This window comes from Myodes glareolus, chromosome 2, assembly GCF_982192425.1.
Source record: "Myodes glareolus chromosome 2, mMyoGla1.1, whole genome shotgun sequence".
Taxonomy (NCBI): domain Eukaryota; kingdom Metazoa; phylum Chordata; class Mammalia; order Rodentia; family Cricetidae; genus Myodes; species Myodes glareolus.
Genome location: NC_142027.1, coordinates 76,344,666 through 76,370,417, shown reverse-complemented (window position 1 = coordinate 76,370,417; position 25,752 = coordinate 76,344,666). Strand labels below are relative to the sequence as shown.

At 42.6% G+C, this 25,752-nt stretch overlaps 1 protein-coding gene across 10 annotated transcripts in view; it reads left to right on the top strand.

The window, feature by feature from the left end:
• The window catches only part of Lpp (LIM domain containing preferred translocation partner in lipoma), a 597,751-nt gene that overhangs the window by 155,476 nt on the left and 416,523 nt on the right, over positions 1-25,752 (top strand). For all 10 annotated transcript variants that reach the window (XM_087901861.1, XM_087901836.1, XM_087901839.1 and 7 more), the window contains one exon: positions 4,326-4,390. The gene's annotated coding sequence lies outside the window, so the exon portion shown is untranslated. The remainder of the gene's footprint in view (positions 1-4,325; positions 4,391-25,752) is intronic.

The following is a 25,752-nucleotide window of genomic DNA, read 5'->3' as shown; positions in this document are numbered from 1 at the left end:
TGATAGCACCAATCCTAGCCCCCTCAGGTCCTCTGCTCTGATTAATCTGCATGGAAGCATACATCGAGCTGTTGACAGTTATCAATATCAATGGCAACTTCGGAGTAGCCAGCTTATTATCGACTATTATATATTATATTTAATGTTATATTATATGTACACTATTAAGTTGTATTATTTAAGGCAAGTTCATACTTACTCATTCCTCCCTGACATGTCTCCCAAATATTCTGAGATCACCACGCTTCTTCCTGCCTGCAGGCAGGCATGGTCGACTGTTGTCCCGAGAACACTAGTTAATTAAATTTCTTTTTAAAGATAGTCTTGGCTTTTTAATGTTCACATCTGTAGATGTGAAAATAACTTACATTTCTCCTCGGGACTCCCAAGTCTTCCATTTAATTTCTAGATTGTTCCATTGCAGACCTCTCCTAAATATTACATTATAAAGTTGTGCATTACCTGTAGGCCAAAGCAATCTTACTTTTAAAAAAAATCTTGATTAATTTGAACATAATCAACTAGTATGTCAGATGATTTCACTGTTTCTGATCGATGCTGACAGGTGAGGAAATTAAAATCAGGGAGGGAAGCAATTAAATACTGACAAACATTACCTTAATGAGACAACCAGATCATTTATAAGCTGTGGAATATGTTGTATTCTTGATAAGTATGTTAGAATGGTGGCTGGGATAGCACAGTTAAAAATCACTTGGCTTTTGATGGTTAGAGTTGGGGGCCATCCATAGTTGTCAGCTAATGCCTTTGTCCTAATCTAACATTTTACTTGCTTCTGGGGACTGAATTCCAAATTTACATCATAACATCATTTACTTTAAATAACTCTTACTATAAGTAATCTTTTTTGCCACTTGAAAATTATGAAAGTACAAAAAATGTAGAAAAATAACTTTTGGAATTCTCTAAATGGTTTCTAGGCAGCCGTAGTCTAGACCTCTGAGAAGAGAAACTCAAATATATATCTTTCCTTACAAACCTTAGCCATTAGACTGGAGAGCTCCGTAGGAGCCCAGGTGCTCACAAGATAAATAGGACCCCTAGGTTTAGAACTCTACTTGCAGAGTTCCTTGCTTGGCAATAATCCCTGTTCAGAGATGTCTGGGGTGATGGGCTGACTTGATGTCAGAATTGTTTTTCTCACAAAGCTCTGTCTGATTGCTCATTTGCTAGCTTAGACTTTGCTACTTAAACTTTTTGTTCTTATTTTTTTGCATTATTACATTAGGGTTTGAATTTTTATTGCTTGAAGTGATAGATTTGAACCATAGTTTGTGAAACACCCATTGAAATGATCTCTGTTGTGTACTGTGGTGTGTGGTATGTGTGCATGTGTGTGTGGTGTGTGCACGTGTTTGCCTACCTTTATTGTCAGACATTCTTCTTGTCTTTCTCTCCCATTGTTCACCATAGATTCTAAATTTCTGCTTGATTTTATCTTGAATAAAATAATATTTTAATAATGCTAATTTAGTTTCAGTTAGGTTTTGAATCTATCTTTACATAAATTCCAATTAATACGTTGAGAATTTACAAGTTTGAATTTGAATGTATAGGGTTTTTTTGGTCATTTGTTGTTTTTTTTTTTTTTTTTCTGGCTGAAATTGCTTCTGGAAGTGAGAGCATTCTTGGGAGAGGAAAGATCATTTAAGAAATGATTTATCTCTTCCTTTGGGTCAGTAGGCCTAAAATCCACAAAAGTAACCCAGGATATCTAGCTTCACTGCCAAAGGTTGTCTTGGGTTAGCCAGTTGTCGTGTCCCCGTGTGGGTTATGGAGAGTTTCACTGCCTTCTGAAATACCTGAGAGCTGTAGAGGACACGTCACCTTCAAACCATGCACACAGGCTGGTGACTGCATGGTCAGGAACCTTTCCACTTCTGTGAGGAGAGGTTTTGATGAAAGTCTTCATGAAAGCCACTGTTGCAGATTCTTCTTCAGTGCCTTGTATTTTAACACTTTGGATGAGGACAACGCATCTGTGAAACTTCACTGAGGTGGTCTGAGAAAGTGTTCATGGTCACCTAGAACTGCACACAGCGTTACTTAGTCGTGTGTCACCTTCTGCTGAGACCACAGATGGGAAGTTGTTGTTTCTGCCCTTTTACTTGGTGCTAAGGCACAATCCAAACTCTAGTACGTTTTTAAGATGGTATTTATTATTTGTACACGATACTGGCTTTCATCATGATCTATACAATGTACTTCAGTTCTATTCATTCATGTTTCATTCACTCCTGGCCCCCTTTGCTTCATCAGTTCCCCACTTTCAAGCCTGCCTCCCTGCCTCCCTCCCTCCCTCCTTCCCCCTTCCTTCCTCACTTTCTTCCTTCCTTTCATTTTTTTATTCTAAAATCTCTATTTTTCATTCTGTATATATGAGAAAACAGGAGATATTTATTTCTCTGAGTTTTGTATTCTCTGCTTAATTTCAATTTCTGTTTTACATACTTGTTTTCCAGTTCCTGAAGTTAAATAATTCTCTCAAATCAGGAGGCCTCTCACCGTATATAAGAGGCAAATGCTTGGCATGAGGGTTCAAGGTTAAATTTTCATCTGCTCTGTGTTAGGTTTGTGACCTTTGAAGTTGGGTTGCTAGATTTGTAAAATTGGAGCCATAAGGACTCATTGAGCATATAACGAACATGCTTTAGGATGTAATGAGCATGTACATTTTCTAGACTACAAAATAAAATACGATGTTAAAGAATGGTTAACGGCTAGGAGATGAGATTTTGACAGGACATCTTACCAGCCATGTTTCCGATTGCATTTGGAGTGCTTTGTTAAAAGTGGACATTCAGCGAACCAGTTTTCTTGCCGTCTATGTAAAATATCCAACGAGTTCTCTCTGTTTGCCTCAGGCAGTGCTATCGGCGCAGACTTGGAAAGGCTGCAAACTTGGAGCAGTTCTGCTACCTAAAGCTCCAGCTTTAGTTTTTGCAGTTTAGTAAGGCGCTTGAGTTTCTAATGTTATTTTAATTTTTGTTGCCTTGTGTGTGCATGTATGCTCATGTGCATTTGTGTGTGTCTACTGAGGCCATTTAAGATTGACATAGAAAGTAGACATTACCAGGCAATGGTTGGTGCATGCCTTTGATCCCAGCACTCTGGAGGCAGAGGTAGACGGAGCTCTGTGAGTTTGAGGCCAGCCTGGTCTACAGAGTGAGTTGCAGAATAGCCAGGATTATTGCGAAGAGAAGCCCTGTCTTGGAAAACAAACAAACAAATGACATAGATGATCTTATTATATTTTAAAACTAGGACCACAAATTCCAGAAATAGCCATCTCAGAATGTGCTCTAGCAGTGTCTGTTAGCTCATGCAAAGAAATATTAGCAGTTTGTGCACGGCCACTGTGAATACAGAGGAAAATCTCCCTGCCCCACTAATGGTTTAGCTGAGGACAGTTTTGACTAGACAATACAGATATCTTCATTTTCTTCCTTCCTTCCTTCCTTCCTTCCTTCCTTCCTTCCTTCCTTCCTTCCTTCCTTCCTTCCTTCCTTCCTTCCTTCCTTCCTTCCTTCCTTTTTTCTCGAGACAGGATTTCTCTGTAACTTTTGTAGTCTGTCCTGGAACTAGCTCTTGTAGACCAGGCTTGCCTCAAACTCACAGAGATCCGCCTGCCTCTGCCTCCTGAGCGCAAGTGCTGGGATTAAAAATGTGAGCTACCTTCTCCCAGCCCCGATAATCTTCATTTTCATATGGGAAAGTTGATGGAGACCTTTGGTATCTTTCCCAAGGTCATTGGGGAGAGGAAGTCAGTTGCCAGGCTCTGAATGACACGTGCTTTTCCTGTTCAGCAGGGCAGTCAGACTGCTCTTTTGACTTTCGTATCCTCATCTACCATGACTTAAGATCCAGTGAGTGAGTCATTTGCATTCCTTATTGTCGTGACGTAGGAGAAACTGAGGCAGAAAGTGCAGATCACTAAGGAAGTGGAGAAGCCCCATTTTCTGAATTCATGTTCTGTCGTCTGTTGTACTGTACTGTATATTCTTGGACAAGTCATCATTTCTGAACTGAAGGCAATTTTTAATGTTGTTTGTGAACTTCTCTACAAGAGTTACCAATTCGCTTGGCTTTCTCTGCCCCTCTATGAGGTCCTACCTCCCTCACTTATGAATGGAATAATCTCTTCCCATTTATTTATCTGGCTCATGTGGGTGAAATGAAATTATGAATGTAGAAATGTTTTCAAAACAAACTGCTGCATAGATATAAGGTTGTTATTATGGATGGGTTAAAGTACACTTGGTGTTCAGTGCCCACAAGTAACTTCTGCCTGTTTTAATTTACAGAGACTAACACATCGTCTGGGTGAGCCTTGCCCATTGTCCCTTCCAAAAGCCAGAAGCTGCTTGAGGTAAGAGAGAATTGGAGTCTTCACAATTACATAATGCTAACAGGCACCCAAACCTATGATGCTCAAGGTTGATTCGCAATGGAAGACACAGAAAAGTACTTTATGTTCTCGAGAATCAGGAAAAATATCCAAGGTGGTAACCTTCCTTTCCTTTATGTCTTCTTGATTTAATTTTCCCTTTCAATTTCTGCTCTTTTAGCACCAAAAGGGAAGCATCTGGACAATATGGAAAACTGACATTTAATCAACATTAGAGAATCCACAGTGGTGCTATATATTAGGATAGCCTTTTCCATGGTTTTAACGTGCTATCGGCTAATGTACAACAGACTGGCTTTCAACCTTGTCTCCTCAGCTTTCCTTCTTTGAGTGTAATCTTCACTATACGATACTGCCAGAATTGTTTGGCTCTGAATGGACTAGAGAATGCTTCTATCTGCCTGCTAGCCATCTAGTCCCACACCAAGGACTGCAAGGTTGCAATGAAATAAGAACTCAGAGAGTGAGTTAGTCTTTTGCAATTTCTTGCCCCTCTGTTGACGGACCATTGCTAATGCCAGAGAGGTCATTGAAGAGAACCTGCTTGTGAATTACTGAGAAAATGGAGTTTGTTAGAAGAGAAAAGGAAACACCTGTGGTTCAGCTCTTCTAATGTTCCGGAGAGCCAGCCTGCTGGCCTTTGCCTTTCCCGGTGAAACCTCTGTGTTCAGTGTGATCCTCTTTAGCAGGAGGTGAAGTCATCAATAGGATGTTCCCGACCTGAGGGCTTGGAGGAGAAAGCAGCCCAAGATTTGGAGTCATCTAGATTGCTATAAACGTTTGTACCACAGAACATCCTGTTAATAACGTTGGTGTACTATTTCCATGATGATGAATTGCGAACATGACTTCACACAGTTCTCTTTTAAAAAACCTGAAATTGGTTGGTATTTCCCCATAAGCACAGGAACTACTAATTTAGAATCAAGTGGGAATTATAGTTTTAGGTTAATATGATTTTCAAAGCTAGTATTTATCAAATATACTAAATATGTAACAGGTGGGTGACATGAATTGAGAAACTTCTTGAATTAGCTCAGTTGTGAGTATAGGTGAGTTTTTTTCTTAGCCTTACAAAAGAAAATGCTATTAAGAGATGTGTATGCCAAAAAAGATGCAAGAAAGTTTCTTTCAGTCATACTATGGCATACAAAATCTCCGCACAAAGCCTTGTGTCTAACATATCATTGTCACGGACAAATATATCAAAAGAGAACTTCCTGACGACATCTCTTGTTACAGCTTTTGATGGACCCCATGACACGTACATTCAAGTTGGAAAGGAAGAGAGTTAACCTTCCACTATTCTCTGACATCAGTATGGGTCTAACTTTCAGGGACTTTAGCCAGCTCACCCAATGTCATCATCCTAATGAAGAGGAGTATCCCCGCCTGTCCTCTGACTTATGCTGGGTGAATCATTAGACCAAGTAGGACAGGTCAGAATGCCTAAAGCAAAGGGGGTTTAAAAAGTGAATCTACCTAAATTTTTTACTTCAGAAATCTGCTTGAGAGAGTTGTTCATTTAGCGACTGCCGTTATCACATGCTTATTCCCCTAGTTTCCACTTATTAAATGCTGGTAGGAGAAGCTGAGAAGGTTATTTAGTTAGCTGCATCCCCTCTCCCTACTGACATCCCACTCAGGATAAAAAAGATATTTTAATTAAACCTTGAAAATTTATAAAATTGCTATTTAAAATGGGAAATTTCATGTACTAACCTACCTACCCCGCTATCAATTTACCAATCTATCTATATCTATCTGTCTCTCTGTCTCTCTCCCCCCCCTTTCCCTACTTGCTTGCTTACTTACACATCTGTTTGTTACCCATCCATGTGTGTCTGTCAGTCATCTATATATCCTGCAATGTAATCCCTATCTTCTGGATTTATAGGCTCATGAGGAATAAGAGATAGAATTATCTCAATCTTTGGAAGACGGAGAATAAATATTCTGGGAACATGATGTACACATGTAAAACAGTCTTGTAGAAATGGGTATTAGTGGGAATAATAAAGAATAGCCATTTAAATCTGTAATTAGACTTGACAGTATACATGTCAGCAGATATCAATGAGTGTAATCATTGTTTTTCCTCTGCTTTTGATGTTGATCCACCAACTGTGTGTTCCTTGTCCCGTTTCCAAACCAAATCTATTTAAAGCCTCACTTCATGGGATTTGAAATTGTACACCCTGTTTACTCTTAAAGAACATAAGGTATCATTTCCAAATCGTTGGTCTCTGTTCTAGAACAAGAGCTGACTTCTGGCCGCCTGCAGACCATTGGCTGTCTCCATTTTCTACATGGTGACTCATTAGAGGAATAATACCAGATTAATCCCCATGGACTTGTTTATATTGCCTACATGCAATGTTAAATTTTCAGTTTTGGAAAATTGTCTTGGTCTGTCTTGAATAAAGCTAATCAGCTATTGTTTCTTCTCTTTGACATGGAGCAGAAGTGATAATCATGTGTGGGTTTCTTCCTTGGCTACCTGGATAGACTCTCATTGCTTTGGGAAGTGCAGCAGCATGCTCTGTGTGGTGTGTGGCCTGAAAGGATCGAGCCTGTGACTGTCCCTCGTCTTGATATCAGCTGTCTGTCTCTGAGACCATCCCAGCATCTGCTGAAGGGCAAGGGTGGAGCAGTTGATCCAGGTTTTTCTTCAGTTAAATATTCTAGTGACTAGAATATCATCCTTCTCCCTTCTGCCTTGTTTTCACAATCCCGTGACTTCATTGGAGAGCCTTGTGTAGAAAATTGGGATTGTGTTTAACCCTTGATTCTTTGATCTGACGGAGAACAGTTACTGATGGGAATTTTAGAGTATATGGATTCTATAACTGGATATTGGACACCTGGCTCTCCCAAGCTCCAATAACATGCAATTTCAAGTTAGAAAAGAAAAGGGTCAGCTGTCTATGTCAGTGGCTGTCAACCTTCCTAATGCTGCAACCCCTAATACAGTTCCTCATGTTGCGGTGACCCCCAACCATACAATTGCTTTGTTGCTACTTTATAACGATAATTTTGCTGCTGCAAATATTTTTAGAGATAGAGGTTTGCTAGAGGGGTCGTGACCCACAGGTTGAGAACTGCTGTTCTATCGATGATATTGTTGTGTGTTCTCATCTTTGAGGTTCTGGTAAACTCACCCATTACTAACACCAGTAAATAAAGGTTAGTCCCTTGTCTGTTGTTCGCATTATCTAGTGTGTTAAGACAAGTCAGAATATCAAAACAGGAGGGTTTTTTAAAGAATACTAAGATTTGGTGATTGGGAATTATTTTACTGTCCATGGTTCAGACCCTTGCTCTGGTCATTGTATGGTGACATTAGGAAGGGCCGGACTTTTCTTTGAACCTCTGATTCTTCTTCAGCGAGTTGAGAGTTGGTTAGAGATGCTAGGGAAGGTTTCCCAACTCTGATTTTCTTGAATTTTCAGTTTGCCTCTGCTCTCTTAGCAAGTTTTCAGCCATGCTAGGAGCGAAATGCAGAGCATCCCTCTTGTTTAATATGAGCATTGCTACAACTTAGGTTGGTGGAAACAGGAGAGGAGAAAGGGGACACGTATGAAACTATGACCAATCACAAACATACACATCCTCCAAGAATGCCAGATAACTTGAAGGCTTTTTAGATACTCTGAAGGCTGTATCTACATGAGTTCTAGGGTAGACAAATGATCTTTCTGTATGTAAGAAGCTGGATTTTCCATTTGGTTGTTTCATGCATCATGTTTCTTGGGTTTTTAATCATAGATCCTGTGTTATTTTTCTCTGCCAGCCTTCCTTACCATGACTCTGGACATTCACACACACATACCTGGAACTAGCTCAGTAGACCAGGCTGACCTCAAACTCACAGAGATCGGCCTGCTCCTGCCTCCCAAGTGATGGGATTAAAGGCATGTACCACTACCATCTGGCAACACACATGCACACACACACACCTATTAAGTGATGTTTTAACCTTGAAATTTTTCTATTTATTTATTTACTTATTTATTTATTTAATTTTTGGTTTTTTGAGACAGGGTTTCGCTGTAGTTTTAGAGCCCGTCCTGGAACTCACTCTGTAGACCAGGCTGGCCTCTAACTCATAGAGATCGCCTGCCTCTGCCTCCCAAGTGCTGGAATTAATGGCGTGCGCCACCACCACCCAGCCAAATTCTTACTTTTCTTGTCCCATTTGTTAATTTATTCATTCAGTAAGAATAAAATAAAGAATTTTAACTCGGGAATTTGCTAACTGCTTATAATTTCAATACAGTAAATTATTTACTTTCAAAATATTTTTTTTCATATGAGGAACTCAAGCTGTACACCCCTCCCCCATATAAAGAACTTAATCGTAGGAAGTAGAAATACCTGTTCAAAGCAGTGTGGCTAGTGAAGAGCCAGATTTGAATTTCAGTCCAGAACAACAGCAAAACACAAGTCATTGCGGAGATGGTGTTGAGTAGGAGCAGGAATCCTGGTAGATCATGGTGAATGGGCCTCATCCGAATACGGGGTGACATTCTGAGGTTTTTGGCGAGGAGCAAGCTCACACCTTCTGACTCACTTATGTGATAACTTACTAGTTATATATTTCAACCTTTGGGCAGAATAATGAACGTCAGAGAATTATAACTAACTCATCATTTTCCCTTGGTTTTGGAACCTCTGGTATGGCTGTCTTTGTGAGAGGAGGGAGAGCAAAAATCAGCTAGGGTCACGGCGTCCTGAAGAGTCTGAGTTATTGACAGGTGTGGGACTTGGGTGCTAAGGGAAGAGTTTGTCCTTTCTTCTTTGCTGTCTCGGGCATGGGGCTTCTTACAGAGACAGATTTCTGTCCATACGCATCTCCACGTAATTCCAGATGTGAACAGCTGGAATCTGGTTTCTGCCAAGTTGTAATGACTGCCACATGGATGAACCCCATACTTAGTGCTGGTGACCCACTGTGAGTGTATGTGGGAGCCAGAACATGAAAGCCTATGCCAGAAGCAGAGGAGGCCTCAGCGGTTGCCGGGGCAACACCCTGGCCTTACAGGTGGGGAAGTGGAGGCAGAGAGAGCAGAGGCAACAGAGCAAGGTTCAGGCAGCAGGTTAGTAGCTCCTTGGGAAGAATGGAGAGGAAACAGTTTCCACAGCAACTGTGTACAGGAATGCCTTCTGTATTTCCTGTCTTCCACTGGCATAACCTCACTGAGAGGCCGCTGTACCTGCTCTGTTACCTCACCGCCCTTGCAAGGGTACTTGATTCCATCTGGTACCCTCAGCTTTGTTACCTCTAAAATGGAAAGCATACCCTCATTACCAGTCCTGTAAACCAGTCCCTCTCAACCTTCCTAACACTGTGGCCCTTAGGTCCTCAGCTATAAAGCATTTTAGCTGCTGCTTCATAACTGTACTTTTTCTACTGCTATGAATTGCAGTATAAATATCTGATGGGTAGGATATCTGATAGCGGCCCTTGTGAAAGGGTTGTGTGACCCCCTAAAGGGGTGACAGCCCACAGCGTGAGAACTAACGATGTAAGTCCTTAGTAATCCTCATGGCTTCTTGAGATAGACACGGCTTCCTCGTTGTTACCTGTTCTGTTTCCTTATGGTGTGTTTTAGGTCCTGGCCCATCAGAGATCAGCAATGCCCATGCTACCTGGGAGTCTCCTAGAAAGGCAAACAGATCACAGACCTTACTCTCCATATCTTGAATCAGTCTGCATTGTTACAGAATCCCCAGGTCTTTCCCGTGCTTATTAGCACATGAGGGACATTCTTCTAGGCCACGGCCTGCTTGCAAGCCCTGGCTCTCTGCCAGCATTCTTGGGGCATGTGGTACCCAGGCCTCCGGAGAGAGGGCGGGGACACCATGAGTTTACTCCTTGGGAATAGGAGAGAACTGGGCTGAAGGGATCCAGACGGCTTTATCTTTTCAACACCTTTCATTTCCTCAGAAGTACCGTTCACAGAAGCCAAACCGAGTGGATTCCAGAGTTTTTCTGATCCCCCAATCCATGTTCTTTTTATTAAAGTGTAATGTCTCAGTCAAGAGGAATGCAGGGTGATGTGTATGATCAGGCTTCGTTCTCTGTAATGTGCCACACTGGTGCTCCGCTCTATTCCTCAATTCCTACGGGGGAAGACTTAAAAAAACAAAAAAGAAGAAGAAACAGCAAAAAGCTTGCGCTGAAAGCCAGGATCCTGCAGCTTAATCAGTTATTTTCGTTTTTTAATGAGGGTGAGTATTGTGAAATAAGTAATTATTAATTACTCAAAACTAATGAAATATTTTAGTTTCCTCGCTCTAAAAGCATATGGAAGCTAAGAGAAAGCATATGGGTGTTTTTTTGTGGAGCATATTGGTGGATGGACAAATTACGGTTGTGCCAATATGCCTTGGCTGTCTGGCTGGGGCCATGCCTATACTACGTGTGCTGGCGTCTGAGACCTTGTCTGCCGAAGGGATTCTAAAGCCTCCCGTCTGATTTGTGCCTTGTTGCTTTGGGAGTTACGGAGTTCTGTGTCGTAGATCCTCCCCACTCAGACAGTCTTGGTTGAGTGTGGATTCAGTGCAAAACCTTTATGGCAAGTGACTGCAATGGGGCTCCCTTGGCAGATGTCTCTATTTCAGCACACTAGATGGAGTGAGCCTGCTCAGCTAAGGATGGGACATTGAGAGTTTGTCAACCCAACACGGTAGCACATGATGCAAACAGTACCTTGTCCCATTCCACAAGGGTCCCTGTGTGAGTCCCATGGGAAGACTCTCTGTCTCCGCATCGTGATGTACTTGCTTCTAAAGAGGCACAGTAGCATCGGTGCCCGATTGTTCATGTGCGTTGCTGCCTAGCCAAGCTGCAGTCTGTGTCTACAGTTCTATTGCTCCATCCATAATGTGTTAAGACATTCGGTAGGTTGGAAGGTGATTGGAAATAGTGTGTTTGATTATATACATGATGGCTTGTAAGGTTCTTAGGCAGTATGGTGCGCTTCAGATGGTACCTGGCTGAGTGACCAAAACACCCAACATTTTTTAGTCAAGTCAAGTCCCTGAACATTCATGCATCACCTATATAAAATAATTTACCCTAGCTCTACGGATAAAGCAAGAAAGTGTATGGAGTTGAGTTTGATCTAGGGCCAGTCAGGATTCAGGGCAGTGTGTGAGCCCATTGATAGCTTGTGAAGTGATGTGTAATCCCAGCAAAGCCTTGTGGGGTGAAGGGATTTGGAGAAGCTATTTTTTTTTCTTAGAGGTTTTTTAGATGCCCAGAGACTAGAGTTAACTTTGAAGATAATTAATTGGATCTTGATAGAGCAATAAAAGGAGTTGGAGATTTAGCCCCTGGCGTACAAGGAAAGGTTGATTTGAGGCAGATAAACATTAGAAATGGCAGAGAAACTGGTGGAGATCACAGAAATACGTTCTTGATAAGAGCCTTTTTTTGTGATGACTTTCAAGTCTTTTAAGTCTTGAGCCTTGGACAAGATAATTTTCAGACACCTTGAACACCATCTGGAATTCTACAAGATTTCTTTTCTTTGTTTATTTTGGTTTTTTGAGGTAGGATTTCTCTGAGTAACAGTCCCGACTATCCTGGAATTTGTTTTATATACCAGGCTGGCATCGAACTAACAGAGATCTGCCTGACTCTGCCTCTTAAGATTTCTTGTTTCTCTAGCCCAATAAGCCCCTTAGCTAAACTTACAGTGCTAGTATGGCAATGGAGCAAGCCCGCAGCCCACGTGAACTTCTTCATTGCTGCCTCTCTTTCTGCCTTACAGTGGCTGGGAGGGTGCTCATTAGTCTATGTCACAGTGTAGGAAATTCAGACTGTTAGAGTGACCCAAGATGGGAGGCCACTAATCTCACCAGTTTGTGAGACTGATAGCCTCTCTGCTGCAGGGGACTAGCTCTTATGAAACACCTCCTGACCACCATTTGTGTGTATCTAGTACTATATCACGGACTGTCCCTCTGTCTAGGGAAGCCATCTGTGTCTATCGCTTAGCTTTGGAATCGCCTTATCATTTAACTTTGTTATTTTTTAGTTTTTCCTTTGGGGTAGAGTCTGTTACGCAGGCTAGTCTTGAAGTCCCAGGCTCAACTGACTTTCTTGCCTCAGCTTCCCAAGGAGCTGAGGTTAAAGACACATGCCTTTACATCTGGTTCAGTTGTCTTTTATACCTACATTTCCTTTCGCTTTTCCCTGTCTTTATTGTCCCTGTCTCCCCCCCCCCCCCCCCCCGCTTCCTGAGTTTCACTAGACAGAGTTTTCTAGGAAGCAGAATACAGAGTTATATTCTTCAATAATGTTTTCCTCTGCTGTTGCCTGTATCTGAGCTGGGTATACGAGGCTTACACGCTTATCTAGTTTTAGAAGCCTAAAAGAACTCAAAATAATCTGTGTATTGCAGCCCCCCTACCCCCCGCCTCCACCACCCGCTTTATCTGTCTGGTTCCTGGAACAGAAGTTCAGCCCCAATGTTACAAAGCCCGAGAGAGCTGGCTGGTTTCGAAGTCACTCTGTACCACCGAGCAGGCCTTGGCTATCTCCTCTGCTTCTTTGAGAGACCATGAGGAATAATGTGGTACAGGTGGCCTCAATGCTGGACCTCACAGATGGGTACAAGTCTGTATCATACACCACTGGGTGTCTGCTGTGTGCCAGGTCCTGTGCTGGCGGCTGTTACCAGAAGCTAGAGTTCCCTTTCCTCCACAAGGGAGGGAGATAGGTTGCTTAGCAATAGGGCAGTTAGCAAAAGCGCTGTAGCACCGTAGGCACTGAAAAGTAATACATGGCGCCTAGGGGCTTACTTGTACCAAACGGGTGCGGGGCTCTGTGGAGTGCCTGCTAGAAGAGGTGAGGGTTATGGAGGCGGGTGAAAATTGTCAGCGGTCGTGACTGGTGAGGAGGGAGGAGGGCACAGCCTGCCCAGTTTCTTGCCCATGTACATCTTTGAGTCTTTGAAGAGGTAGGGCACGGTGTTTGACTGAGCAGCTCCTAGCGTGCTTTCGTGTGCCCTTACACCATGCTCTCCTTTCCTTGCTGTCTTTTGGTCCCATTCAGAATCTTTTCTCTTTAATACTCACTTCTTTTCTGTTTCTTCTACTTCTCCCACCGAAGCAGTCCTCTGTTTCAGACCGTGGAGGTGCGGGCGGAGAAGAGAAGTCGCCGATCTCCGAAGCCCACAGTAAAAATAGCTCATGATCTATGGGATTCAGTATTAAGCGAGATGATATTAACGAGGCTTGAGCGCTGCTTGGAAATGTGGCAGCTGCGCACGCATATTGGCTGTGTTCCTCCCTACCTCTGGCAGCTCGCTTGCGGTGTTACCATGACACCCCTTGGGCTCTGTTTAGATCAGCTATTTTCTGAAGGAGCCCCTAACCTTCCCCACAATTGGAAATTGTCACCGTGGTCATATCAGAGCACCCATATGACTGCTGAGCTCCCTTGTCCCTTGGAAACTGGGGGGCCCAGACATTGAACGTTTAGGAGCAAGAAGAGCTGGTAAATATGGTCCAGCACTGCTCGTTAGTAGGGATTGCGGCTGCTGAGTGTCAGTGGCTGGAGGTCTGATTCCCAGCCAGGTGATGCTTCTCCTTGTCATATCGAGCCCTGCCTCGCCTTCTACTTCAGCTCTGACGACTATGAAGGGAGCAGGGTGCGGATATCACTGTTCCGCAGAGTGGCCAGAGAAGGTTCAAAACTGGGACAGTAGCTCAGCATAGAGGCAGAAACGCAGCACCATGGTAGAGCTTAGATGAGTTTGAAACCTAATTCTGGTGCAGCAGGATGGCCAGTGGGCTCCTATAGAAGGTGATTAGACTAGAAATGCTCTGCCACCGTGAATGAGTGATCACAGGAACGGCATAGTTGTCTCCAAGTAGGGTTATGATAACATGACCTTTCCCTTCTTACTCATGCGGTTTATGATAGCGTGAGCTCTCCCGTCTTGCTCCTGGGGTATGATGACTGGAGCTTCCTCCTTGGCTCACCTGCCTTGGTCTTCTCTTGCCCGTCTGCCTTCTTTCATGACATGATGTTGAGGAGTATTATTTTAAGGTGTGTTGCTTTGGTTCATGTGGCAGTTGTTTAACTCTGTGAGGCTGTGATTCTTTGCCTGTCTAAAACACCTGATTGTGCTAAGAAAGCTGAGTGGCCAATGGTAAGGCACGAGCAAGGGTAGATGGGACTGGCAGGCAGAAGGTATAAATAGGAGAACCAAGAAAAGGAAACAAAACAAACAACAACAACAGACAAGAGAGGAGCAAGAGAATAAGGAGAGGAGGGCATCAGGGCTCAGCCACCCAGCTACGCAGCAAGATGTGGAGGAAGGAGTGAAAGTAAGACAGAAGAGAAAGATAAAAGCCCATGGACAAAAGGAAGACAAAATAATTCAAGGAAAGCTGGCCAGAAACAAGCCAAGCTAAGGCTGGGTGTTCATAAATAATAATAAGATGCTGTGTGTGATTTATTTGGGAGCTGGGTGGCAGGTCCCTGAAAGAGGAAATAGTAAAATATTAGCACCAACAAGATGACATGGCACAAAGCCCCCATCAGATGCTGCTACACTGTTCTTGGATTTCCCCAGGACCGCAGTCCTGGTAAACCTCTTCCCTCCCTCCCTCCCTCCCTCTCTCCCTCCCTCTCTCCCTCCCTTCCTCCCTTTCTTCCTTCCTTTCTTTCTTTGTTGCATAGTATAAGCTAGCCTGTTAGATCAACTCAGACGGACTCAGATGAGGATTAATGCACTCAGAGCAACTGCCAAAGGTGCTGAACTGCAGCCAGTGCCCTCTGCAGAGCCATGGTGGCTGGACTTGCCTGTCCTATTCCACATCTTCAGTTGGAAGAACTAAAGGCATGGCCTCTGCTGTCAGAGCCGTTTCCTGTTGCCGTGTCCAGCATCCCTAAGCCGCACAGAAACCGTTCCCTACCAGTACCAGGCTTTCTTTCTGTACTTTCTTGTCCAAGTCCACGTGTCTTCTAAAAGCTCACTGTCACATTGTAAAATAAGTGAAAGTTCTTAGGGACCAAAATGGTGACTTGGATGACTTCTTTTTCCTTCTTCCTTTCCTCCCTTGACTTTCAATGCTGGCATTAAATAGAGACCTAAACCAACAGGTCAGGCATTTACAGTACATGTTTGTTGAATTGAACTTAGTGGGATTTTCATGAGCTCTTAATATTTTTATTATCTGCTGTTGATTATTGGCAAATTTGGATTTTGGGGAAAAGTGTTCTCACCAATTTAGATTTTATTAAGACTTCTGGTATGCTATTTAATATTCATAACAGCCAAAATAATTTTATTGTCCTCATTTTGCAATGAACATATGAAAGTAAAATTGACCTCAAGTAAGTGCTTGTGGCTGGAAAGATGGCTCCGGGGTTAAGAGCACTGACTCCTGCTGTTCTAGAGGACCTAGGTTTGTCTTAGCAGCCGATGGCAGCTCACAACTTTCTCTGCCTCTCCTTCCAGGGGATCTGATAGTCACTTCTGACTTCTGTGGTCACCATGCATGTGGTACAAAGACAGGCATGCAGACAAAACTTCTGACAATAAATAAAAGATTAAGAATACGTATTAAAAAGTAAGTGACTGAGAATTGATTGACATCCAAATTCGTTTGCTGTATGCTGTGATGTCACTTCTCTTCTGCCCTAGCACTTAGAGGCTTCATTCCTCACCAGCGCTTCAGGCGTCTACTGAGGAGGCTCTGGACTTTGAGGGTTGTGGTCTACCTCCTTAAGAGTTTGGGAAGTTAATGATAAGGCCCAAGTTGAAAAAAGCCATTCCACTTTGAGGGGTATAGTAACTAATGTGTTTTCTCAGTAGGCCGAGGGAACAGGACTACATTTCTGTTGATGGTTTCTAAAATTTCCAGCAACTTTGGAAATAGTTTATGTGACTCCTTTAACTTTTAACCGTGGCCTATACAGGGTTTTTGCTCTGCACGATTCGATTAATGAAACACATACTGCAACTAGATTCCTTTTTGGTTTACTGAAGGATATAGGAATTTTTGAATTTGACCATTTAAGTCTTTATTCAATATTGGCCTTATTTATTAAATGGTGTTAATTTTGCTTTCCTAAGGAATTTAGACTCTGGATAACTTTTATTTCAAAATTATATTGTGTGTGTTCATATTGCATGCATGTGTAAGTAAACATATGTACAGTAATATGCATGAATGTTAAGGACAGCTTTATTGAGGCAGTTAGTTCCTTCGTTTGCCGAGTTCTGGGGATTGTACTCAGGCTGCTGGGCCTACACAGCAGACATCTTTACCCACTGAGCCTGGATGAGTTATTGATAACATTTTATTTATTGATGGCATTGGCATCTTTTCTGAGAATTCACAAACCTGGATCACAAAACTGGATCAGTTTTCTTTTCTATAAAATAGAGCATACTCAGAGAGAGAACATTGGTGCCTAATTTAAAGCAGTATTGAGTCAAACTAATCTGTAGTAAGTGTACATCTGACTGTATATAGCTCTTGAGTTTCTTTCTTTTCGGGTGTTTCTGCCTTTTCTGGTGTTTGGAGGACAGCAAGTGGAGTAATAACAGTGTAGAGTCCAGAGAGAAAGTTGAATACACATGAATACACAAGACAGATTGTAGTGTGTATGTGTGTGTGTGTGTGTGTGTGTGTACATGTGTGTGTGTACATTCCCGTATACTTATATGCTGGTCTAATATTGCGTGTGTGTGATGAGATTATTTTTGTTTGCTAAATTTGTCTTAGTGAGGAAGTTCAGAATAAACTTGGAATTATCAATAAATAGAAAGTTTCCTGAAGCTCGGGTATTTTAGAGAGAGGAACAGTTAAGAATTGCAGGGAGGTTTGTTCCTTGTATTCCTGATCTCGCCAAGACTTTTAGCATGAAGGTGTTTTGTACTTTGTCAAAGGCTTTTTTCCAGCATCTAATGAGATGATCTTGTGCTTTTTTTTCTTTCTGCTTATTTATATGGTAGATTTCATTTACTGGTTTTCATGTGTTGAGCCATCCCAGCATCTGGGATGAAGCCTACTCGATCATGCGCGATGGTCTTTTTGATATGTTCTTGGATTTGGTTTGTAAACACTTTCAGTATTTTTGCATCTGTGTTCAAAGGGAAATTATAATTGCTTTCTTTATTGAGTCTTTATCTGGTTTGGGTCTTAGGGAAACTGTCGCCTTAATTGGGCATAAATGAATTGGGCAATGTTTCTTCTGTTTCTATTTTGTGGAATAGTTTGAAGAGTATTGGCATTAACTCTATATCGAAAGTCAGGTAGAATTCTGTGCTAAAACTGTCTGGCCTTAGCGTTTTTTGTTTGGGAGACCTTTAATGACTGTTTTCTATTTTACTAGGGTGATAGTCCTATTTCAATTGCTCATCTTGATTTAACATTGGCAAGTGGTGTCTATTGAAAAAATTATCCATTTCTGTTAGATTTTCTTATTTTGTGGAGTACAGGTTTTGAAAGCATGACCTACAGATTCTTTGGATTTCCTTGCTGTCTGTAGTTATGTCCCTCTTTTCGTTTCTAATTTTGTAAATCTGTATAGCCTCTCATTAGTTTGGATAAAGGTTTGTCTATCTTGTGGATTTTCTAAAAGAACCAACTCTGTTTCATTGGCTCTTTGTACTGTTGTGTTTGTTTCTCTTTTATGCACCTCAGCCCTCGGTTTGATTCTTTCCTGCCATCTAAGCTCCTGAGTAGGCTTACTTATTTTCATTCTAGAGCCTTCTGGTATGCTGTTAAGTAGTTAGCATGAAATTTCTCTAGTCTTTTTATATAGGCACTGACCTGAACACCAACCTAGCCACAAAATGTACAACCTCCAACCTGTCTTGCCTGCCAGATCTGCTGGGCTGTGGTAGTGCAGGACTTGCGGAAGCAGGCAACCAGTGTCTGTTTTAATTTGAGGCCAACACCACAAAAACCAGCCCATGCCCGGCACTGTTCAGATGGCCAGTAACAAGAGAATGAATAGCCAGAGACCTAGAGTAGAACCAAATAGGAATGGAAAAGAAATCAACACAATGAAGGGATTCCTCATGATATTCTGCTGTATCGCTAGGCTGATGCCTTGTCCAGTTGTCATTAGAGAGTCTTCCTCAAGCAGCAGGTGGGAGAAGGTGCAGAGATGCACAGCCAGACATCATGTGGAGAGAGAATCTAAATTGGAGGATTCTACTGGATTCCTCCCCTTGGAGCTTAGAAGAGGGAGGAGGATATTGTCAGAATCAAAGGGGACGGAGGACACCAGGAGAGCGTGGCTCACTGAATCAACTAAGCAGGGTCCATATGGGCTCACGGTGACCTAAGTGTAAGTGTGGGCCTGCATAGGTCTGCACCAGAGCCTCTTCACTTACATTAGGGTTGTTAGTTTGGTGTTTGTGAGACTCCTTACAAAGGAGCAGGGCTAAGGCTGACTCTCTTGCCTGTTTGGGGCACTCATTTTCTCCTGTTGGGTTCCATTGTCCAGCCTTGGTGTGAGGGCTTTTGCCTTGTCTTATTATATCTTGTGTTGCCCTGTATGGCTGTAGGCTCTCAGAGGCCTGCTCTTTTCTGAATGGAAATGGAGGGGAGGGCGAGTGGATGTAGGGGAGAGGGGGATACAGGGGTAAGCTGGGAGGAGTAGATGGAGAGGAAACTGGTTGGGATGTATTGTATGAGAGAAGAATCTATTTTCAATTATTAAAAAAAGGGGGAATAAAGAATTTCAGGGAAAGGGAAAAGGTCCCGGGTGTTAGTATGAGATGCAAGTCAAATACGCTTTCTCTGAAAAGAATGTCATAGATTTCAACATGTTGTTTGCTTTATTTCTTACTGTCTAGTGATAGTCATACCTTGTTTAGTTGTATTAAACTGCGTGTGAACAGTTGCTCTCCCTAATAAATAAAGGAAAATGCAAAAAGAGAAAGAAAAAGAAAAGAAAAAGGAAAGCAACAAAATTACCCCCAAACCCCAAAAGGCAAAAACCCCAAACCCCCAAAGCATCGCTTTGCTTGTTTTCTCTTCCTACCTCCCCCTCCCTCTGGGCTTTTCCTGCTTGCTATTTCCTTCTGGAGCTATGCAGCACCCTGAAGACAGGAGCTCTCTTAACATGCTTGTGACAGTAGCTTCATAGAGGTGGGAACAGGAAGTTAATGAGTCTTTCTGAAACCTTTTGTGGGAGCGGGAAGACTTCTCCAGAGTCTCTTCCCAAGCCACTCCTGTCAGTCACCCCATCTTCCCACGCCTCAGGCTTCTTGCCAAAGAAGAACATCTTTCAGGAGTGGAGTAGCCAGTGCATACACTAGCCCAAACATCAGTGGAGGGGACGCTTTCATAGATTATACACTGTTTCGGAGCTAGACAAAGATACATGTGTAGTAATATATAGAGTGAATATATATGTACGTCTATATGATCTGTTCCCTGTCACAATATTTAACCCAAAGTGCTATTTACAGTAATGAATCAAAATGTCAATTTTAAAAATACGAAGTGCCAGAGTGTTCCCACGTTTCAGATATGGTTGATGTGACAGTTTGTTAATCATATGACTATTACATCCACTGTGTCTCACAAGGGTTTCTGCTCAGCGCTGTGTCTTGTGGCTCCTCAAACTCCCTTGGTGAATTCCTGGTTCAAGTTACTCACCCACGGAGCGCAATTGGGTTGCGTGTCTCCTGTACCTCACAAAGGCGGCTATGTTTTTCTGTACTTAAAAATGAATGGATTTCACATCGTTTCAAACATTTGATTTTGTGAGTGACACATTTATGAGTAGTAGCTTTTTTTTTTTTAACTTTACTCTATTTTTTCTGTTTTCACTATAGAACCTTCCCTGGGGTTTGAGCATATAGAATGGGTGTTTAGAGTTTTCCCAAGCTGGTTTCCCCTAAGTCTCAGAAACTATCTGTGTTTGTCGCTGGTCACTCCTTGACCTTGTATGCAGGTGTGAATTTTGCTTGGCACATTGTTTATGTCAACGAAGTCATCCTTCTACAGGGACTGAATTTGGGAAAAGGCAGTCTGGTTTCTTTTAGGAAAATGGACATCTGGGCTGTTTACTACTTCTGTTCCCACCGGCCACTCATTTATTCTCTGTGCCTCAGTCTCTTCTGAAGAGTCATTGAGGGTGACATTTGATTTTATCAGTTTTTTTTTTTTTATGCTATAATGCTTCCGCGAAGGATGCTAAGGTTGGAGACGTAAGGCTCTCTAGGAGACGGTATGAAGAGGGCACTGGTCCTCCGGGTCAGGCAAGCCTGGGTGCATTGGTCTTGGTTTGTTAGTGTCTACTCTCTTGTGCAATCACACCGAGGTGGGAGCTGTACACTGTGGGTACCAGCCAATCCATTTGGGCAGAGGGTAGCGTGTTCTCTGATTTCTGTGGTTTGTCCCCTGCAGCTTGCTAGTGGACATCAGCGCCAATTGCTCCTATCTGTTCTGGTCCCTGTGTAAGTTTTCTCACGTTAGAATTCTCCACCCTGAGTCCTGAATTGTGGAATTCTGGGAATTCGTCATCTGTGTCTGACTTTAGTCTTTGCTTCATTTTAGCTCTTATTTCCTTTCTATTTTGCTGAGGGCGGAACCCAGTTCCTTTTATATGATGGGGAACCTCTCTACCACTCAACCACAACAGTTTTTGAACTGTTACAGTTCATAAATATATGGTCCCTGAATCCCAAGAATGTAGGGACTTTGTCATTTGTCTTGTCTGCTTCTAGTGCAGGACATGAATTCTATTCTTAATAAACTTCTATCTATCTGGGGAGAAGGATGTATACTCAGAACTCAAAATTGTTGTTACTGGTCCCTCCTTAACCATTTCATGTGTTGATTTCTGCTGTCTGCACTCTCCCACCATCTCCAGACATACCTGGCACCACCACAAGCCTCTTTGTACGGTGTTTTTCTGCCCATATCCTCAGATACGGCAGGGTAGCATAATTTAAATCTGTGAATGATACATGAGGCTGGAGACTGTCAGCACTCAAGGCGATTGTAGGCTTGAATTGATAAGAACTTTCAAAAGCAAGTAAGTATCGAGAAGAGCAAGTTGGGATTTGAATTGGAACCATCGCCAGCACTTACTAGAAGACTGTAAATGAAAGCATCACTCATTAAGCCAGGCAGTGGTGGCACACTCAGCACTTCCGAGACCGAGGCAGGCAGATCTCTGAGTTCCAGGACAGCCTGGTCTATGTAGTGAGTTCCAGGACAACCGGAGTTACATAGAGAGAGCCTGTCTCAAAAACAAACAAACAAACATAGAAAGAAATTTAAATGGGTGTCCAAGTGGCCGGTGATGATGAGGACATCATTAACTCCTAAATGCAGCAGAATCCTGTGGTCACAAGCGTCATGGTTTCTGGGCTTCTTCCTCCTGTGGCTGCTGAGGAGCTATTACTGTCAGTATTGTATGGGTCAGGGGTCACCACTGAACTTCGGGCCCACAGAGCCTGCACCCACCAGAATCCAGAAACTGCAATCTCGCTGAACATTTCTTAATGCTTTGTATGACTTTTGTGCAATTACAAGTTCTGTTTGAACTGTTACTTTTTAAGGCCCTATGACATTGGATGTCTCATGCCCCAATAAAGGTAGTGCATTGTTACTGTCATTTGAAAATATACTATAAAACAAAACAGAAAAAAACTGAGTTGAAGAAAAAATTTCTCAAGAATAAAAGAAATACATGAAATCTGGGAAAAAGATGAATAGCTATTTCCTAGATATTGAAGCATTATGACTACATTCCTTAAGCTATAAGATTGTGGAATCAATTCAGTACTGTATTTTAATGACTGAAGTCCACATGGGAAAGAATGACCAAATATTGTTTTTTGGACAAACATTGAACTCTTTCGTATAGGTCTTATAGTGAGACAGGCTCGTAATAACAGATGTCTAAAACTGCTGAGCCCAGAAGCTGCAGCGGAGGGCCACCTTCCAAGTGTTCTTTCCAAAGTCCCCTGTCAGCCAAGGAGATGTACCTAATAGATCATGAGTTTTCTTGACTCAATGTCTCATTTTTATTGTCAGCTCCCTTCCTCCTGATGTGTGTCTGCTTCTTTGTATTTGCTAGCTTCTACCTAAGCCTTGAGCCCACTCTACAGACACCCATTCATTAGAAATAATAGTGAATCCTGCCCTCTGCTGACTTGATTTAGGGTCCTCAGGTACTGTGTGTGTGGGGGTCATTTACATTTTTGTTCATCTCCTAGATGATGCTGAAAGTTGGTGGGCAGACTTATTGTGCCTACTGCTGCTTCTGTTTCCGTTATGAACTTCTCAAATGTACATGCAGGCAGTGAGGCAGTGACTTCTCCCTGATCGTTGTCATGCATAGGTTTGGAAGCTTATCGTTGTGAGTAAATTCAGGGTTCCTTAAAAATACATTGTCTGCAGTCAGGATACATTGTGAGGAAGTGTCCTCTAGAATTGTGCAAGACAGCGCACCCTTTCCTCAAGGATGCTAGTAGGTTTTTTTTTTTTTTTTTGTATTGCTGAAAAAAATAACTACAGGAGCCTGTTAAGGAAAGAAGGGTTCATTTTGCCTTTTCTTTACAGAGTACAGTCTGTCATGGCGGGGAGGTCATGGTGTCACGTTGCATGTGCAGCCAGCAGGTCACCACAGTGGGTGCTGAATGGTGATACTCTGCTCTCTTTCCTTTAGTCAGGGACTTCAGCCCAAGTCACGGTTCTGCTCATAGTTAAGGTAGATATGCTACCCTACTTACGCTCCCTCACAGGGATGTCAAGGGACTCATCTCCTGGGTGATTCTAGATCCTGTCATGTTGACAATAGTAACAATGACAAATTCCCACGCTGGAAAATCAAGGCCTGGCATTAAGGAGTACATTTTGCTCAGAGGACTCCCTTTCATCTTGGAGATCACCATGTGTAGGAGACTAAGCAGCTCTCGTATAAAGCCCAGTTCACTATGGGACAACGACAAGGTAAGAAGGCTATGCAAACCCACAAGTGGACTCGGGCTGCAGGAGGTGATGGCATTTGAGGTCACTTTCAAGGTTGACAAGTTTCAGCAGATGAACTCAAGGCACAGAATAGGCCAGAGTGCTGGTACCTTGAGCTCCTCCTAGTGTTTTCTAAGCAAGGCTGTGGGCAAAGAAATGAGGAATATCTCCTCCGCAGTCCCTTTGCTGATGCTCTCGGCCATTTGACTGTGCTTATTACTATGGTTTTTGTCTTCGTTGTATTTTCTCTTCTCACTTACTTGTAGACTATTTCTTTGGCTACTTTTCACCCATAATTTTCTTACTGGTCCCTCGTTTTTGCCCCACGCAGCTCATCCATACTGCCTTGTTTCTTGGACTTTCCTTTTCAGCTTCAGCTATTTAGTTGAACCACGTTCCATCCTTTACAGCTCTTCTGTTCACAGCGTTCACAGGAGATTCTGCTTTGTTTCCCTGCGGTTGGTTCAGTCAATGTGTTCATTCTAGGAAGACATTGGTTTTCTACTCACTGGTGTCTGGGTCACATGGCTCACAAATTCACATGTAGTCAGCTGTGAGTGTATTGTGCCTGGTGTTGATGAGAGGCGATGAAGATGTCACAAGAAAGGGTGTCGTCAGACTCCATCAGAGTCTTGTCAGAGAATGTAGTCGAGACTGTGTTCTGTGGCCCCATCAGCAGGCCTTTGGCTTTTAGAACATTATATTTTGATACTTATAATAATGCAAGAACATTTATATGAACTGGATCAAGGAAACTTTGCTATCCACTACATTATTATTTCCAGATGGGAAAATTCATTAGGCCTCAAATTTTATTTGAGGCCAACTGTTTCTTAAATTATTATTACAATTATTATCTATTTACTTTTCTACAACTGATGGGAAGAGAAATTTAGCAGCTGTGTGATTAGCAGGCCATGAAATTAAAAATGTTTTGCATAGAATCAAGAGGTTGTTTCCTACAGAATTCCTCATCGGAGAATTAAGTGTCATTAAGATTGGCCGCAAGATGCCCTCTTTCACTGTTCGAGTTTGATTTCGATTTCTTTGCTAAAAGACCCTTTGCCTTCTCTGGCAGGGATTTGCCTGTGGACAAGAGCCTCAGCTCTCATAATGGTAATAGTCAAGGTAACAGCCGCGGGCCCTGGACTCGCTGAGTACCACAGCTAGCGCTGGAGGCTCTCTGTTTCAGTGAAGATTATGTAAGTTCCGGTTTGAAGAAACAAGACAAGTTAGTAAAGATTTCAGCTTAGTTGGTCTCCCTTCTCAGGCACCAGGGCATGTGTGTGTCCACAGAAGGCCATAGGAGGCAGACTAGCTCTCTGGACAGTCATGTTTATCTTCCTATTGTCTCCCACTTCGATATACCCTTAATTTCTTACGTCATTTGCGTACAACTGTTTTTAGTCTGCTTCTAGGAAATGCTCCCCCCTTCTACTGGGTAAGATGTTTGCCACCCTTTGTACAAGCCAGACATGCTAGCTAGAATCCCTCAATTTAGGATTGAAGATTTAATTCCTCTCCAAGGACATGAATTCCGTGCACCTCAGGCCTCATTCCTTTCTTATCTAATTCAGGCAAAAACAGTGATTCTTAAGAGTTGCTGCGGTGCATGTCAGAGTTAGTACTGGAAAATTCTCATTCATGGTTGACACTCTGTTGATATTAGCTACCTCTCCTTTCCACTCCTTCCCCTTCCCTTTCCCTCCGTCCAGCCCCTCCCTCCCCTTTCTTCCTGTCCTGTGCTGTTGGGGGCTCAAATCCAGGGTTTCACACTTCAGGCCCACCTCTAGCTGTTCCTGTATGAAATGTACTGTTCTGTGTTTGAAGGCATGTCTTCTCTATCGCATAGTCTACTGCTCAGCTTCCAACCCGGAATCCTTCGGCGCTCTTTGCCTTACTGCCTTTGACAGAGTCTTTCCCGTATGATATTTATTTGCATTATTCTTTAATCCAATATTATCTTTTCAAGACTAATTTTTATTACATTTATTTAGTTGTGTGTGAGGGTTTCTGCATGGGTATGTGTGTGTGTACACACACTCCTACATGCATGTGCAGGTCAGAGGACAACTTGTGGGAGTTGCCTTGTGGGTGCTGTGGGGGTCACGGGCCATTAGGTTTGGTGTAAAGTGCTGTTTCCCACTGAACTATCTCCAGCTCCAATGTTATCTTCATACTTGCTGAACTGAGTTTACATAGCCTCCTCCCTTAAAGGTCTGTCATTTGGGAAAAATGCGTTTGATGGCAATCAATACAGGCAGCTTCTCTTGGAGATAGACCTGAGAACTTTTTAGATATATTGGTTAAAAGATTTATGGTCATCAGAGGACAGAAACTGTAATTTT